Source organism: Anolis sagrei, chromosome 2 (assembly GCF_037176765.1).
Source record: "Anolis sagrei isolate rAnoSag1 chromosome 2, rAnoSag1.mat, whole genome shotgun sequence".
NCBI classification, from domain to species: domain Eukaryota; kingdom Metazoa; phylum Chordata; class Lepidosauria; order Squamata; family Dactyloidae; genus Anolis; species Anolis sagrei.
In genome coordinates, this window is record NC_090022.1 from 257,246,062 (window position 1) to 257,264,501 (window position 18,440).

General features: G+C 39.4%; 1 protein-coding gene across 15 annotated transcripts in view; it reads left to right on the forward strand.

Moving 5' to 3' along the window:
- Positions 1–18,440, forward strand: part of MEF2C (myocyte enhancer factor 2C) — a 215,427-nt gene that overhangs the window by 27,561 nt on the left and 169,426 nt on the right. For 2 of the 15 annotated variants that reach the window (XM_060761758.2, XM_060761760.2), the window contains exon 1: positions 3,565–3,845. The exons of 9 other annotated variants lie outside the window; for them this stretch is intronic. The gene's annotated coding sequence lies outside the window, so the exon portion shown is untranslated. Of the gene's footprint in view, positions 1–3,452; positions 3,544–3,564; positions 3,846–5,049; positions 5,780–18,440 lie in introns of those variants that run through there. 4 more of the 15 variants (XM_060761752.2, XM_060761756.2, XM_060761757.2 and 1 more) reach the window with 3 other exon arrangements.

Genomic DNA, 18,440 nt, shown 5'->3' on the forward strand with positions numbered 1-18,440 from the left:
GTACCTATTTATCTACTAAAATTTGAATGTTTTTGGCAGGAGCTGGAGCTGAGAGATGGGAGCTCATCCTGTCTCATGGATTTGAACTGCTGACCTTCAGGTCAACAGCACAAGGGTTTAACCCATTGCAGCATCGCAAATTTCACCCTGCCCCACTGGCATAATACCGCCACTTTAGAGCAGTAATGGCAATATCAGTTTATTCTGAATTGTAAGTCATCTTGCCTTACTTTCCTACTTACAACAGGAAAAAAGGGGAAAGCCATGGCTGGAGTAATTGGAATGTCCCTTGTTTGCTTTTTTCACTATGAACAAATCAGGAGGGAATGGAATAGGGAAATTGGGCTGTTTTCCCTTCCATTGACAGTAAGGGGAAGGAGTTGGCATAAACTTGTGATTCTTCCTGAGACATTTCATGGAAACAAAAGTGCTTAGGGTAGACTCCATTTTCTTTATCTCATGTGTCCCGACTATGGTAGCCCTATTTTTTTTTTTGGAAAATGGAAATCTCCAGAATCTTTTTGGAGATTTTATGATCTTTGGAAAGGCATGACCTTGTTAGAAATCACAACCTTTTGGGAAAAAATGATGCCATAACCTCTTGGTAAAAGCATGACCTGTTAAAGTTATAAACTTTTGGGGAAATGGCATACACACACACACACACACACACGTATCAGAAGTGTTCTTTTAATTGCCCAAAAACATCTACTCCCCCTTAAAATATATTTGCCTTTAAATGATGCTCTCAAGAGACAAAATAAGCAGAGATCTTTAAAAGTAACATTGTTATTTTACTCACAAACTTCATGTATTCAGTATACAGGTACATTACTTATCAATCCAATTACAAGTAGATTTGAGGTAGTTTCTCTGTGTAGGTAGCAAGGGGCATCTTTCTTAGAATCAACAGTCCACAGTCTAAAGCATCTCTCTGTTCTGAGAGTCTAATAGAATCTCTGTAGTCTTTTTCAACTAACTTCTGAAAGCGTACATACTGTTCCTGCATTGAAGTCTCTAAGCATACTGCTTCTGCTGCATCTGAAAGCAACTGTTCCTATTGAAGCCTAAATCGAACAGTTTCTAAAATGAAGTCTGAGCTCAGAACAAATTGGTTCTGATCACGTGGTCTGCAGCTCCTCCTACAACAAAGAGTTAAGGTCAAATTGCATACCAATACACACATATACAGTAAGCAATCTAAATTATATACATAACAAATAACTACAGTAGAATCTCTCTTATCCAATCTTTGCTCATCCAACATTCTGTATTATCCAACGCAGTCTGCCTCCCACTCAGATTCACAGTTGTTTCAATATATTATGATGTTTTGGTGCTAAATTCATAAATACTGTAATTACTACATAATGCTACTATGTATTGAACTACCTTTTCTGTCAATTTGTTGTAATACAACAAATTTTTGGTGCTTAATTTGTAATTTAATAGGCTTTCCCTTGATCCCTCCTTATTATCCAACATTTTCACTTATCCAACATTATGCCAGCCCATTTATGTTGGATAAGCGAGATTCTAGTGTAGTGGAGGCTTGAAGAAGGTTGCTATTTCCAACATAGTCTGGGCTTTTTCTGGCATGATTTATTGAGCCAAAGTTTGCAATTGACCTTCTTATAAGGCTGAGAGAGAGCAACTTGCCCAAGGTCACCCAGTGGGTTTCCATGGTTGAACATATTTAATTAGATATACTACGACCTGAATCTATTTTCATTGTTAAAGGCTAGTTGTATTGGCCCATTAAGAGGTGGAAAGGTAGCAAAAGCATAGGAAAAGTAGCTAAAACACCTCATAGCATTTATTCAATTCTTGAGTTCCTCAGAATTTTCCTTCAGTCTGGGTGTTAAAGGAGAAAAAAGGGAAAAGAAAAAAGAAAGGAAAAGGTCTCCAGGAAGTATAAACTTGATCTTTTCACAATTTTTTTTTCTCCTCCATTTTCCTCCTGAAAAACTCTGGAAAAGTTGTGATGCTTGCTCACTGTTTTGCAACATTGTAATCAGCTTTCATGTAAGGATTTCAGAATGACATTTTAAATTGTTCCACTTCATTTTTTCCTAAACTGCCCTGAAAAGGTGTTATCATAAATAAAATAAACAACACACTGTAACTTGTAGATTTAATCAGTTCTATACACCTTAGGTAAAAGTTTTCTCCTCACATTAAGTCTAGTTGTGTCCAACTCTGGGAGTTGGTGCTCATCTCCATTTCTAAGCTGAAGAGCCGACATTGTCCCATTATCCGTAGACACCTTCAAGGTCATGTGGCTGGCATGACCACATGGAATGCCATTCCCTTTCCACAGATCTACTCATATTTGCATGTTTTCAAATTGCTAGGTTAGCTGAAGCTGGGGCTAATAGCGGGTGCTCATGCTGCTCCCCAGATTTGAACCACTGACCTTTTGGTCAGCAAGATCAGCAGCTCAATGGTTTAACCTGCTGCACCACCTGGGGCTACATATCTTATACCTCTCCATTAACTAGGTTGTGCATTGTCATGATTGTGAAACAAAAATAATACAGATTGAACATCCCTTATCTAGAATTCCAAAATATGAAATACTTCACAATTCGAAACATTGGTAGCTTTGCTTTCCAATGGGTTACAAACACTGCTTCATGAACAAAATTATGTAAGACATTGTGTAGAAAATTACCCACTAGCTGTGCATGCAAAGTATATATGAAACATACATACATTTTGTGTTTAGACTTGAGTCCCATCTGTATATGCAAGTATTGCATATCCCCCCCATCCCCCCCCCAAAAAAAACCCCAAAAGGTTTCGGGCCACAAACATTTTGGGTCAGGGTTATTCAATCTGTACCCATGTCTGAAAAAGTATTCCCATACATTTATCAATTCCCATACATGCATCATTTCCATCATGGTTTTTAAACTGCCTTTGAAGCTATTTCATCTGAATGTTTTTAATATGATTGTTTATTTGGCTTTTCAAACTTTTGTGCTCACTATTGTTTTAACTCAGGCAGATGCCAACTTCGGCCCTCCAGGTGTTTTGGACTTCAACTCCCACAATTCGGCTGTTAGGAATTGTGGGAGTTGAAGTCCAAAACACCTGGAGGGCCGAAGTTTGCCCAGGCCTGTCAACAGCTTTTGTTTGATTACTTGCTTTGGATCCCACAGTGATCCCCTTTAACTTACACATTGAGTTCCAGGTTGGGAGGAAAGCAGGGTGCAAATTAACATACAGCACTGTTTCTCTTTACTGTTTGGGTAGATACTGGAGCGCCCCCCTTGCCCCCCCCCCCACTCTCATACAGGCCAAACTCAAGGAAAAAGTCCTAAGCAGAGTCAACTTGGGGCTAACTGGTGGCTAATCCAGGCTTGGCGTTAAGGATAAGGAGCGCCTGAGGTCAGGAGGAGGAGGAGGAGGGCCCGGGTTGCCCTCTTCCTCCCGGGGTCGTGCCACGCAGGGAGAGAGAGAGAGAGTCTCCCTTTCCACGCGCAATTCTCTTGAGACCCGTCTACTCAGAAGTCAGCCGAAAAGGGACGGTCAGGGCAGGTAGGTGTGGATCTCTCTCAAGCCTTCTTGGGAGGGGGAAAGAGCAGGTTGCCCATGTGGGCTCTTTGAGTTGGCAAAGTGGGCGCCTCTGGTGACGGGCATCCAACTCCTGAGCGCAGAGTGAAAGGAGCGAGTGCCTGCGAAGCAAGGAAGGAAGGAAGGAAAGGGTCGTTTGAGCTGGCCAGCCTTATCCTCGCCAGCATTTCCCCACAAACTTTGACACCCCCCGAGGCTCATTCCCTCCCAAGCCGGGAGAAGTCCAGGCGCCTGTTTCCTGCGCTGTTTAGATCCGTTACTGAGGGGTAAGTAAGTGAAGCCCCTTTTGACGTGTACTTGGTGGAAGAGAGAGGGAAAGGGAGGGAGGGACGGAAAGAAGAGTCCAAGAAAGGTGCCAAAGCGAGAGGAGGGAGAGGAAATGTCGGGGCCGAGATAAAAATACCCCGCCTCGGGGAAGGAAGGAGGGGGAAATGTTTCCAAAGTGACTCGAAAGTTGGCCAGGGCGAGAGAGAGAGAAAGAGAGAGAGAGAGAGAGAGGAGAGGGCGCCTCTTGCTCTACTTCTCCTCCTTCCCCTAGCGATCCTCAAACCCGTTCAGCCTCATGGGCTCCTTCTCCCCTTCACAACACAGGGGAGGAGTTGCGCTCTGTAGCAGCGCAAGAGAACTAGAGGGGGCTTCCATGCTCCACTTCAGAGGCAGGGGTAGAAAGGGTCCCCTCTCCCGGTCCCGGCACCCACTCGCGCTCTTTTCCACGCGTGGCTGCTGGTGGGTTTCTCTCCCTCCCTCTCTCCTTGAAGTTTGGGGTTCCAATCTCCGCGGGTGGTCTTACTGACCCCAGAGAGTTTCCCCAAAACTCCCGCAGCCCGCCCGCCCACTCTTCCACCCACCCACTCTTCCACCCACCCACGTTTTCGCTCCCTTCAGCTCCGATGCCCCTCCCGTGACGTGGGGAGACGCGGAAAGGAGCTTGGCAAGTGGGCCTCTCTCTCTCTCTCTCTCCCTCCCTAAGGCCGCCCAGGCTGGAGTGGCGCCGGGCACAAGCTTCTCTCCATCCTCCTCCTCCTCCTCCTCCTCACCATCATCCTTCTCGTAATAGGCACCCAGAGGGTGGCTCCACCGTGGCCTTTGGCGCTCTTCCGGCTCCCGCTGAAGCCAACCCCGCCCTCGTGAACCCCCCATCCCATCCCACCCCCCACCCCCCATCCCGGTAAAAAACTAAAATTAGCCAAATGTCAGCCCTGGCGAGATTGATTCAGCCACGAGGCAATTATCATTTAAAAAGTGCTTGATTGAGGTGCCTGATGTTGGGTGATTTATTCTGCATACCATATACATAATTAAAGCCGGGGAGTGGAGTAATTTATCAATCTCGTTGAGACTTAGAGGAGGGGGGGGGGGGGGCTGTGAAAAAAAAAGAGAGAGCGAGAGAGAGAGAGAGAGAACCTCTCCACCTCCTTTTGCAAGCACGCTCCCGAGCTGCTCTCTCTCCTCTCTCTCTCTTTCTCTCTCTCTGTTTGTTTTATTAAAACGCTTTCGGGATGTGATCCCGCCCCCTATTTTTTTTTCCAAGAGTGAAACTGATGGTTTCTCCAGCTCGGCAAGAGAGAGTCATTCGTTTGGGATTGTGGGAGGGAAAGAGAGAGAGAGAGAGAAGAGGAGGAGGAGGAGGAGGAAGAAAAGGGGGAGGCCAGAAGGAAGAGAAGCTGTGCCGGGCGCGTAGTTTTGTATCCTCCTTCCTTGCCTTTCTCGCTCTCTTCTCGTCTCCCCCCTCCTCCTTTCCTCAGTCCCTGCCATCGGCGATGCTACAAAGCCCGTGAGCTGTGCTTTTCCCCACTCGCCTCCCGTCCCTTCCTGCCTTCCTGCCTTCCTTCCTGGACCAGCCCGCTGACTTCTTTCCCTCCGGCCACTTTGGCCGCCTCCTTGCGCGCTGAGCCAGGCAGACACGCGGCCAAGGCGGGCGGGCGAGCGAGCGAGCGAGTGGGCTCCGGGCTCCTCATTGGACTGGGGCGCAAGGTTGCGTGTCTCCCTCTCCCGCGCCTGTGCGTGGCTGCGTGTTGAAACCAGCTGGCGAACATCTTCGGAGACGGGAAGAACTGAAGGCTGCCTTTCCCCTCCCCTCTTCTTCTTCCTCTTCTTCCTTTTCCTTCCCAGTCTCTTCAGTGTCTCTTCCCCCCTCTTGTTCCCAAGGAGGGGAGAAACCCATCTCAAGGACTAGCCTCAGCATCCAAACCTTTGCAATGTAAGTACACGTGGAATTCAGATAGATTGCTCTCTCTCTCTCTCTCCCTCTCTCCCTCTCTCTCCTCATCTGTGTGATGCTGCATTCTGTGCCTATGACAGGAGGTTTAACTTGTACTAGGGAATCTCTCTCTCTCTCTCTGTGTGTGTGTACCCTACTTTAACCAAGTCCCTTTGCACTCAAAACCCCAATAGGGAACTTGCTGAGGTTTCTCCTCTGCCTGGCCTGCCCTCCATCCGCTGCCTGAGTGTTTAAAGTTTCATGAAGTGGTGTGTTTCACGTCATCCGGTGTGTTTTGATATTGTGAAGTGCGGCTCAGGTTTGTTTGTCTTTGAACCTTTCACCAAACACTTGTGACCTTGGCGTCCTTGCCCTGCGAAGTTATCAAACAGGGCAGTGAAGAAACGAGCTGGCAGGAAAACAAATGCCCTTTTCAACTTCAGGATGTAGCAGGGTCACTGTTGTTGTAATTCTTTGGTTTTAGACACAGCACCACCACCACCACCACCACAACCCCCTTCCCTTTCCCCAGCACATCTTCTCATTTGCACACTTTGTGTGTCTGTATTTTTGAGATAAAGAAACATTTGCAGGAGGGGAACAAAGCACTTGGAACAACTTTAGCTGGAAGTTCAGCCAGGCTTGATCACATCCTAGTGCCCTTGTAACTCAGTAGTTATTTTTCTAGGTTTGAGCTGGGCATGAGTGAGAAAGCAGGAACCTATGGATTATATTGTTTTGTTATATAACTATAACATTGGAATATTTCATGCATAGGACCTAATTCCGTAGATTTGAGAAGCTAAGTGAGAATAATGCTACTTCATAAATGTCATCTGTCTAAAAAGTGTAATGGGACTTTTAATCTTGATGTCAATGGAGAAGCTTTGGAAAATCTCATCTTGAAGGAGCACAAATAGGTTTCTTGAAGTACAATACTTGGCGCACTACTTTTTAAGATACTTAAGCTGCTGAAGGGGAATCTGTTCGCATTTCAGCAATGGTCCATAGATGCTTAGCTTAAGACAAAATGCCTTTTAGTGGTATATATAAAATGGAACATAAAGACCATTGTCTTAAAACTGTTCCTCACACTTGTTTTAATAGAGGATATAAAAGTGTCCAGCTGGCCAATTACATTAGACAAATATGTGAAGCCTATTTTTCTTTCAGTGGCACTTAGCTGGGCACTTGGGTAGCACGGTGCAGTCATTTACATGCCGTATAATCATGCTCAGTCCCAAAGCTTTAGGAAGGCAAAACATCGGGGGTGTAATTACCTGTGACCCGGCAAACCCCTCTTTTCAAGAGTAATTTCAGGTTCAGCCAGGCTACTGAAGAAATGTCTTCAGTTCTAAATTAAGGTCTCATGATGTTCTCATCATAATACTAAAGTTAACCTCTTTCACATACTGTGGGACGTTAGAGGCAACAGAATGTGCATCCTTTGAAACAGTAATATGTTCCCTCTATTCTTTGATGACTCTTAATACTGTATGAGATTACTTAGTGCCACTAGGAGAACTGAGGGATATTTTTCCTGAGTGAAATCTTTGTGATATGGAAAGTCCTTTCTGTATTTTTTTAGACTGCGTAGAATAAGTTGCTCTATTTTAGATCTCACAGATAAGGAATTGCTGTTCACTGTTGTATTACTTTCAGAAGAACCATTCTGTGATTCTGATCACGCAAAATCTTTATGTTAATTAGGTCTCCCTGGTAGAATGGATGACAATAAAGAACTCATAGGAATGAATGAGTGAAGATTTTGTAAAATCAAGCTTAGGAGATGGAACAAATATCAGTTTCCAAACATGTAAATAAGGCTACCGACTTCTCTTTACTGATCATAAAGACATGTGTCCCTAGATCTTCTCAAAAGTGTGTTACATTATCAGAAGTTGCACATATGTAACAGGTGAGATTTAAAAAATGTGTACCGTAGGTTTATCGCTTGATGTTATATGCTAGGAATTTGTCCAGTGCGAAATATTTTTTGTGTCTAAAATGGTTCTACTTAAAGAAGTTTATTTCCAAATAAATTGTGAATAAAAAGTGATAAGTAGAAACACATTTCCTCGCTTATATATTGCTTGTGTGATACCATGGTAGATGGCAGACTTTATGTGGGCATATGAACAGGTGTCTGTATATTTAAATTACATAATCAAAAAAGTAATCAAACAAAACTAATTTAGTCCTGTGAGTGAAAAACATAAAGTAACTACCAGGGAAAAGAAATGTTTTTCAGTCCATATCCAGGACTTCAATCTTAGAATGCTTGAAATGCAAATTTGCTTAACTTCTATGCTTCCCTTAATCATGTGGGGAGAAATGAGTAACATCATGTTCCAAAACATCATCTTGATAACAAATTCCATTGGAGTCAGTAGAATTTGCTTCCAAATAATTGTATTTTCTAGCATTAGATTTTAGAATATGTTCAAAGTTTGGCAGCTGTTAAAATACCCTAGTTCTAAGAAGTTTCTTTCTTATAGTTGTTTGGGCAAAGGCATACTCACTTCCTTCACAACTCCCTATCCCCCAAGCCAGAGCCTTTTTGCTGTTCTGGTCTTTCAGCAAATCCTGATTTCATATTGAAGACCAAACAGTTATCAGACTTTAATCTACTGGACATAGAGCAACTTTTTAGCGGTGTGGTGTAACCAAAATTAAAATAACATAACTTTGAATAGTTTCAAATGCTATTTCTCTGTGAGGATGTCAAAGAAGTTATTTTTGTGGAAACAGAAATAACTTCAACATTTCTACATGTCATGGTGCATTTTCCAAAGCATTTGTGTCTGCAGATTTTTTTTCACCTCCTGAAATCCTAAAATTTGATGTAAACACGCATTTTAGTTTATCTGCAATTGAGATGGTTACAAGTGAAATACCCGCAATACTCTTGTGCAATACCTGCCACAAAGGTTCTTAACAGTCTAGTATAGTGGGTAACACAGCTTTTCATAAAAATCAATTGTGTAGGTTTGCTGCATTTATATTTGTAAAGTATGACCTGCATAGTTTAGAACTAGTTGGCGTACTGAATATTGCAGAAGTTGTGAAGTGAAACGAGCAAGTACTTCAAGCACATTTCTTTGCTTTTTGAATATAGTAATTGGTTAGCCGCTCTGAACAGATTTAAGTTAATCTTCTGAGAACTGACGGTCAATATGTTACATGTGGACAGGTGATTAAATCCTAGTATCTTGAGTCCTATACCTTAATCTTAACTGTCGCATTGACTGCAGTGCAGTAGGGCTTGGCTCTTCACTTGGATCTGTCATCTTTAGGAAATCAGAGCAGCTTATAGAGACAATTCACAAAACCAACAGTGACAACAAAGTCTTATGTGCCTTACAAAAGGAGGATTAGTCAGTTCAGATGTCAACTTGATTGGACAGAGATAAAAGCTGATTGCTGCTACATGGCAAGGCACACTTCATTTCCAATTGGTTATTTATTACATAAGGGGTGCTATGGCTTGATTGCTTAGTCACTGTTAAGTGCAACTGGAGACAAGGGAAACTCATTTTTAAAAAACAACAACCTCTAGGGTTTGTTTTGGTGCTGCGGTCATTCAAAAAATGCAGCTTATAGCCATTATAGTACTTGAGAAGTCTCAGCAGTCATACAGTTATATAAATGTAAAGTCTTCTGTTTATGGAGCTGCCATACCTGGTTACATCACACATCTTCCAAAGGTCTTTCAGAAATTCTCAGGGATTTCAATTTTCCTTAGAGCAAATTGCCCCATAAAGCAAAGCACAACCTCCAAGTCACTTTTACTTCAAATAAATGCTATTCAAATTGTTAGGATTGTTTTGGAAGCATGTGTTGCAGATTTGCACTATTTGTCTTTGTTCAAGATATAGAAAAAATATGGATTGCCTTTAAAATGTCTTCAGTTCAGTTTTAGAATGGGGCATTCAATATAATTTGGTGTTAGCATCTCAGGATATTTAGTCAACATGTTTTGTACTAAAATTTGGAAGCACAGAGCACTCTCATTGACTAATTGGCTAATATGATCTTGCCTTTAATTTTTTTTAAAAAAACTTTGAAAAACACAAAAGATGTTGCCTGGTGTATTTCACATTACTGCACTAGTGAGTCAGTTACACATGTAAACACAATGTTATATCAAAAATATATAGTTATACAATTAATGTTCTGTTTTTAGAAGGAACACTATATTCACAGATTGATAACATTCCTTTTAAATATAGATTTTTATCTTTTGAAGTGATATAGGAAATGTTGCTTCCTATACCCCCCCCCCATTTAAATGACCTTATTTGCAGGATTCACAGCTTGGTTCAGGTGGAGTATTTGTTTATAAGCTGATTTAGGTTTATAGGCTGTGATCCTAAGCATATTTACTTAGAAGTAATTTCCAGTGAAATTAATGGGGCTTAAAATAAATGCAAATAGAGTTGACAAGACCGTCATTCTGAAGAGCAAAGGTTCTTATGCATGTTTACTTGGAAATGAGCACCCCTAAAACTAGTTGAATTTGTTTTTAAAGGATGAGTTACAATTGGGGTGCCAGTCAATTTAAAACAGATCATTCTGGATTAAGTAGATTGGAGTGTACATGTCTTGTATAATATGTCTAGTTGTGAAAACATTGGCAAGATTACCTTCTTATTTGAGGCTGAGAAAAAATACAGTATAATATAACATTTAGTACTTATCATGAGCACTTCAAATCACTAAGCAGTAAAAGGTTAAATAGTAAGAAATTATTGTAAAGTTTGCTGTATTTTGTGCAATGTTATTGATTTAACTCATTGATTAAGAAAACATTTGCGAATTAAGAATACTTTTGACGCTTATAGCACAAAGAATCAAAAGTTTGAAAGATGCCATTTCATTTTTGAAGTTGGATCGCATTTGCGATGCACATAAAAGAGACATTTACACAATCTGGGTACGTATATGTTTGGAAAATTGGACTTTCAACATATAGATTATGACTAGTATCCAGAATTCTCTGAGAGTCATTATTTTCAATGGAAAGAAACCACTGAACAGAAATCTGTCTCCTGTATTTCATACGGGTTTCTATGGATAACCAAATAAATGTCTAACTTTATGAAGTGAATGTCACCGAATAATGGAAGAGTGATAGAGAGAGCCCACTAATCAAAATTTAGCAACCTTTTCTTGACATTATAACAAAGTGTGGTGAGATGATCTTTTATGGGACTTCTGCTGTGTACTTGTGTGTGTTTATATTTTATAGTGAATAGGGATTTTAAACTATTTTTCACAGATGTCAATCTCTGAGGCAACTGTTCATACTAAGATCCTCAACATAACCTAATAATAAGAAAATATATTTTCCACACCTAGAAGACTAGTGCATAGCTACTGTAAAGGTGAATTTTGACCTTAATTAGAAATAGAGAAGCTTTTTAAAGTAAGTCTTCCCATTCTATCTAGAATTTATAAAAAATGATTTACAACGAACATTTTTTCTACAATTCATATCTTCATTGTGTATAGGTTCATATGTGTGTTCTATTTCACATAGTAATCAATAAAGACTATTCTATGTTCCTTCATGCTAACATATGCCAGAGTTTACTCTGGAATCAAGAATAGCAAATGATTTTTAAACCAGAAGTTTGCCACTCTGTATCAAATATCTTTACAGTTCATATGAGAAAGAATATGATTCAGAAAGCTGCCACTTATTTGTGCCACTTGTCACTTTCTAATTGTCAAGTTAGGCTGTTTTAACATGGTACCTACCTAATGAATAGGCCCTTGACAAGAATGCTTGTCTCACTGTGTATCAGTTGCTTAGTGCACAAGACTGTTTGATAATCTTATGTGTTCTCAGATGAGTTAGATCCCCTTCTGTTCTAAGATGGCTTAGATTCCTTTGAATCTGTTGCAGTTTAAAACGTCTGATTCTTTACAAGATTGTGAGCTTTTCTTCTCCCCTTTCTCCTCTTACACTAGAACCAGCACTCAATGTGTAAAACTGTATGTTTCCTAGGCAAACTGTGTGTATCTGCTTGTGTATATGTGTCTGAAATCTCGTGCATGTGAGCATATCCAAGAACAATTCTGTTATCTGTCTACTGGCCATGGATAAGAAGAGCCAAACTGTCCAGAAAAAAATCAAGGGCCTTATTAAATTAGGAAGAAAAGACAATACTTACCCATCCTACCAGTAATATATGTGGCTTTGCATATGATAGGCTGGGTTCAAGCATTCCCTAGTAAGGCTTTGTTGCAATTCCCAAATACTTGATTAAATACGTACATGCTGGAAGTCTTTCAAAATACATAATAGGGCTTCACCTTTTAGACAAAAGCAAACAAAATGGGTTGAATACATTCTCATGAGCAAGTTAGACTTTCTTCTTCTTGAAAATGGAAAGCTGACATTTTTAAAAAGCATGAACTTTATTGAAACATTGAATTTAAAAAGTACAGAAGTTCCTGAAGATTTTTGGAGCAGATTCCTTTAAGCCAAACAGACTATTTTTTTTTCAAAATGTGATGGTAGTAGTTCTGCAATAGAGATTAAAATAGCTTGGTTGGACTGGAGCTGTTTTAGTATATTTTGTTTCCTGACGCAATACTTTGCATTAGGAAATTATTAAGGCTCAGTTTGGGATGTAATAAAAGTTCAAGGAGGTCTTAATAAAACACACTGAGAAGTTTTCAAAATTATTTATAGTATGCTCAGTTTCCCTCATCTATAAGGCATGACAACCCCAATCCCACCCCGGCGTGAGTTGTATCCACATTTCCCTGTCTCCAGAGCTTGTCCAAGGTTAAGTAGCCATTGCTAAAGAAATACAAATAATTTGTTTGCTAGACTGTTTAAACCAATACCCATATTCAGTCATATCACTATCAAAGAGTGATTGCAAGGATGGACATAAAGAAATGGAAATTCAGAGAGAAAAAACAATTTGGGCTTTATAGTACTACAGGCCAAATATGGGATACCACTGGATCATAATGGCATGGTCATGCAGTTGGCATGAGCCAGCCTTTTGAGTGAGCCATAAGTCATCACTAGGAATATACAGGAATGTAGTGCTTCTGGTTCCATTTCAAATAAGAAATCTTTATAACCTTTGCTGCTTAGGAGGACCAATGGCTAAACTGAGTGGGCATAGCCATGTCCTTGAGTGACAACAATGGTCTAAGAGCAATATTCCAAGCTTTCCTACATTAGGCAGCTGAACACACAGAAACAATTTCCCAGTAATAGCTTTGCCAGCTGCTAACAGAAAATATGGAATAATTGATAAGAAGAAGGGAGAAAGAGTTGAACAGAAGTACAAGCCAATTGCTAGAAGGCCATGTACTATTTTCCTCAGTTTTGAGTGACATTCAGGATATATCAGACTTCTACCTTGCTCCACAAGCAAGTTGTATCTAAAAGGATGCCTGTATTATATTTCATAAATGAAAGAAATGACAGAGATTTGATACTTAGCCTTAACGATTCTTTGTAGTGATGCTCCTCTGAAGGAATGGACACTCCCCTTGTAATAGAAAAAAAGATTTCAATAGATCTAGTTATCTGGGGCATGACAGCACATAAAAAGTAAGGTAGATACAATATGTTAGTTCATTTAACGGGGTCCAAGATATTTTTTTGTTGTAGAAGAAAGGCATACTGCATAGGAAGGGAAAATTTTAGAGCAGAGAAGCAGCGGGAGATGGAGCAGGGAGGCTCTTAGCTCTGTTCCAATCTGCTGTTTGTCCTTCCATTTTGTTCTTCCACTGACTTTGGTGTTCAGCGTATAGTCAAATTCATATCTGAAATCAGAGCCAGGAGCAGCAACTTGAACTGGGCAAACATGGGCTGGGAGAGAATTGTGCATATTGTCTCTCCTCTGCTCCATTTATAAAGTTGTTTTTGTTTTTTTTAAAGTCAAGGCATTTTTTCAACTCCTAGTTCATAAATCGAAAGTTATCCTTCCAGTTGAGGACAGATTCTACCTCAACCAGTTTGTGAAAGCATCCTATCCAAAAACTGGGACAAGTAAGAAAGGTATCAAGAACATGAAGGAATAATGTCTGTGAACAGTTGTTGTGCATACAGGGACAGAAGAAAGCTAATACTGCTACTGCAACAACAATGATCCATTTCAGTTGACTTTATGATTTTAGTGTTAGGTTTATTGCCGTTAATAGGAGCTGAATGTGCTCATCTAGGTTATTTGTGATCCGTCTTGTAGTAGTTTTTTTTAATGCCAGATATGTATATTCAGTTAAAAACCATCTTGTAGTTCATTTTATAAAGCACAGCAGGATGTGTGTCATTTGTGATGTTCAACCATTGCCTCGGTTAAACTGTATTGTGTGCTTTTACATTTTCAATCAATACCTGTTAAAAGATATGGGAGGGGAAGACTTTGTACAATGGATTAAGAGGACTAATTGCTACAAACTTCACAGGTCAAGACAACTCTTTGGAAATGTGGTCTTTTAGCTGTATAATGATGCAGCTATTATGGATCTTTCCTTAATTTTATTGTTTGGACCTGCATGAGTACACTAATGAAATTGATCCTGAACAGCAAAATGGGTCAAGTTATTTTGTTCATTTTGTGACAAGCTGATTATTTATTAGAGAAGAGAATATCCAAGATGTCCCAGATGGAGGTGCTCCAAACTGTTATATTTTAACAAGAATTTGAGAAACCTCCTTTTATATAACAACATAAATCTTTATATAACAACGTAATTATTAGTCCAAGAGTCCCAAGTATTAACATGTACACTTGGACTCCTAAAGGCATGACAATTAAATGGATATCTGGGCATCTATTTTATTATTTCGAGGTTTTATATACTAACCCTCTCACCTTCAAAGAGGGATTCAGACCAGTTCACAACATGTGTTAACATACAAAGAATATACAATAACAACACAATGCCACTTCATTACATCTATCTATCTATCTATCTTTGAATTTCTGGGCATCTGTATATATAGAGATGTCCAGAAATCCATTTACCTGCCATGCCTTTAGGAGTCCAAGTGTTGGGACTCTTGGAGTCATAACTATGTCATTTCTAGTGGTAGAGGATTTCTTAAGGTACACAATGGATATCAGATGAAAACATTGGGAAGATTTAATATAAAATCTAATTGTTAAACTCTTCCGGGGTTATTTCTGCCTATAATAAAATTAGAACCCAGCTTTCTTTTATATTTTTATATTTTTCATGTATTCTGAGGGAATTTAGGGAGCAAGAAAATCTCATATGGAGAATTCTTAAACACCTTTATCTCTTTGATTTTATTGCTCCAATTCCATGTTTCTTCCATATTCAAGTAACGTAGAAAGGTCTTCAGATGGTCAATGGTAAAGTTACACATTTGTTATCAAAATGCTGCCTTTTTGTGCAGCAGATGTCTGTGCTAAAGTTTTAAAAGGTGCTCCAGTTAAACTGATGAAAGAGGAAAAAACATTGACAGATCTGGTCAATCTGTGCAATCAGTTATACTATCCTTTTGCAAAAATAGCACCAGTCGTAATGTAACATGTGGTATGTAACTGTGTAGATGTGGTAGTTTTATGTATCTAAAATGTTTGTGAGATTTTCTTTTGTGCATTTCTCTTGAATAAATATATATTTAAAAATAACAACAATCATCAAAGAATAAAAAAAAATTAAAGCTCAGAAAGGACTGGGAGTGTGTTAACTCTGTTTTAAAAATGCATTTCCTATGCTTGGCAGCAATTTTTGATCATAATATACATGGCCAGAGAGCAAAGTGAAATTATGGAGTGAAGAAGATGTAGAAGTTATATGCTACAGCTTCAGGCTGTCTTGGAAATGCTGCAAACAAAGTTATTCTGTATTTCACAAAACACAAATGAATGTTCGCTGGAACTTTAAGTATTCTGTACATCACACATTTAAGAATAATAGTAGAAAGAATTATCTCCTGCCACTTGCCATAATATGCCGCTATTGAAATTACACTAAAATATAGGTAGGTATAAATTCACAGCACTGTAATATCACTGTTAATGTTAATGAGGTATCGTAACCTGATAGACTCATTAAATATCAGAGAGAATGAAACAGAATTTCTTTTCACATGCTGAAGAGTAAACATTTTGTTTAAAAAGAATTCCATAGCCTAGTGATATCAGATCATGGATACTGTTATTAAAACTGAAAGCATGGCAGTGTCAGCAGTGGAAGATAATTTGAAAGAAAAAGCACTAATTAGTGGGAAAGCACAAGCATTTTTAAAGAAGCAATTGGATGAGCAAGTAGCGATTCAATGTGTGAACACCTAAAACTGAGATCTTGAGGATATGTAGCAGTTCTCCTTCTCGGGCTCATCTTCGTTTCTCAGAAGACGGGAGGGCATCTTCTTGGTGGCCGTTCCCAGATTTTGGAACTGCACCCTAAGGAAGCTTGGATGGCTCCCTCCTTGTTCTCTTTCAGTTGGCAAGTGAAAACAATGTTATTTCATCAGGTTTTTAGGGACTGAATATGATCAACTGCCCTGGTTTGTTGATTTTTGAAATGTAGCATGACCTCAGTATCTGTGGGGGATGCATTCTAGACCCTGCATAGATGCCATGGACAATAGTGAACCCTATATTTTACCTATTTTGTGCTCAAAGCATACCATAAAATGGCAATAGTGATCCTAGAGACCCAAAAACACTTCAGTGGGAGGGACTATTTTGGAGGGAAATGAAACCATTGATATTGAATTCATGAATAAGGGGTCTTACTGTATTATATTTTAACAAATGTCAATTAGTTGGAATACTACAGATTTTTTAAATAACTTTTATAATTTTTTTTACTGATTTTAGTGTGGTTTTAACCAAAGCTGATTTTGATAATTTGTAGGCTGCCTTGAGTTCTATTATTGGTAGAAAGGTGGGGGCACAGATAATTAAATAGTAACAAGTAGTATCAGTAGTAAAAGCAGCAGGAGCAGGAGCCAGGCATGTAGCCAAGGGGGGGAGCTTGAGGGGCTTCAGTCCCCCCCCCCCGAAATTCTCATGGTGGTTCGCGAAAAGGCGTTACTGGTGCATTATTTAAACTGTTATGTTTATTCATATGATCTGATCACCATACTCAATATATCCCATATGCATGGGGGTATTGGGATAACGATACAAAAGGTTTGCTAGGGTAGACCCTCTTTCACTCAGACTCAGCCCTCCCCGAAACTCAGCCCCCCCCGAAACCCCCCCTGAAAAAAACTCAGCCCCCCCCCCCCGAATCGAAATCCTGGCTACAGGCCTGGCAGCAGGAGTAATGCTACACAGGATCTTGATTTTAAAAAAGAGATATTCCAAGTGCCACCTACACCCAGCAGCAAACTCTGAAATACACTATAATAATTAGGAAATGGTATTAAAAACACTACAGTGAAACCTTGACTTAAGAGTTGAATTCATTCCGTGACTGGACTTTTAATTCAAAATGCTCATATCTCAAAGTGAATTTACCCCATTGAAATGCTATTAATCCATTCCGTCCCACTGACCCCCCATTTTTGATACAAGTTTTAAATAAGAAAATGTATTTTATAAATAACAATCTATAAATGTGCATTCACATAGAACAATAAAAAAGATCAACTTTAAAGTAGTAGAAGCACAAAGTTGTGGCATAATGGTAGAAGGACAAAGTCGTGGTAAGGAAGCACAAAGCACATTCAAGTGAAGAGGCAGAAGCATCATTCTCTTCATACTGTACTCATTCCAGCCTCCCTCCCTCTCTTGCTCTCTCTTCATGAAACCAAACATAACAGGAATAAAAGCCACACAAAATCAGCTACCCAAAGTTCCTCAAAGTGGGTAAGAGCACGAAACACGGAGGCTGCTCCCTTGAAGCCCTAAAGGCCTGTACTCTTGTGCTTGTAGTCCCTATCATGCTAGTGCTCCCTCAGACTCTAGCTCTAAACTTCAAATGCGGTGCTCATGTCAAAGTGAAACCCAGGCCGAACGACGGCTCTTAACTCAAAATGCTTTGGTTAGGACATTAAGTAGAGATTCCACAGTACATTCAATATTATAATTTAGTACTTTTAGTTCAATATAAATAATATACTGAAGTCAATTTAAGTACATTAAATGCATTTGCATGTATAAGTGTGTGTAAATGTAATAATTAATGAAGTATGAGTGAAAGGATTATTATCTGTTGATGAGTTAGGGGATGATAATCAATCTAATGATATGGACCAAATAATTAATTGACTTAAGGGAAATTGTTTCATAGTTAAATAGGCAATTTTGTAATTTTTTATGTTAAAAAGATCTTTAAAAATACAAAACCAAAAATGTGGACCTCAAACATCTGACCAACCCGAAAAGTGGCATCCAACTCCATTGCCCAGCCAAATTTAGATGAATCGCTTAATTTCTGGCAGATTTCCCCAAGGAAGAAGTTAATTTTTTACTACAGTATTTCTTTAAAAATATTTCTATCAGTAGTTTGAAAAAAAGTTCAGGTTTGATACCTTAACTTGATTTTGTTTAAATTTCTGTCAATATCCTCCATTGTTCGTTATCATCACTTTATGAAATTCAAGTTTCACATACCCTCTGTATTTTAGTCTTAGTCCTTTGTATCTAAAAGTGGCTTTACTGAGGAAAGGTATAGATGTACTTTTAAAAGATTATCC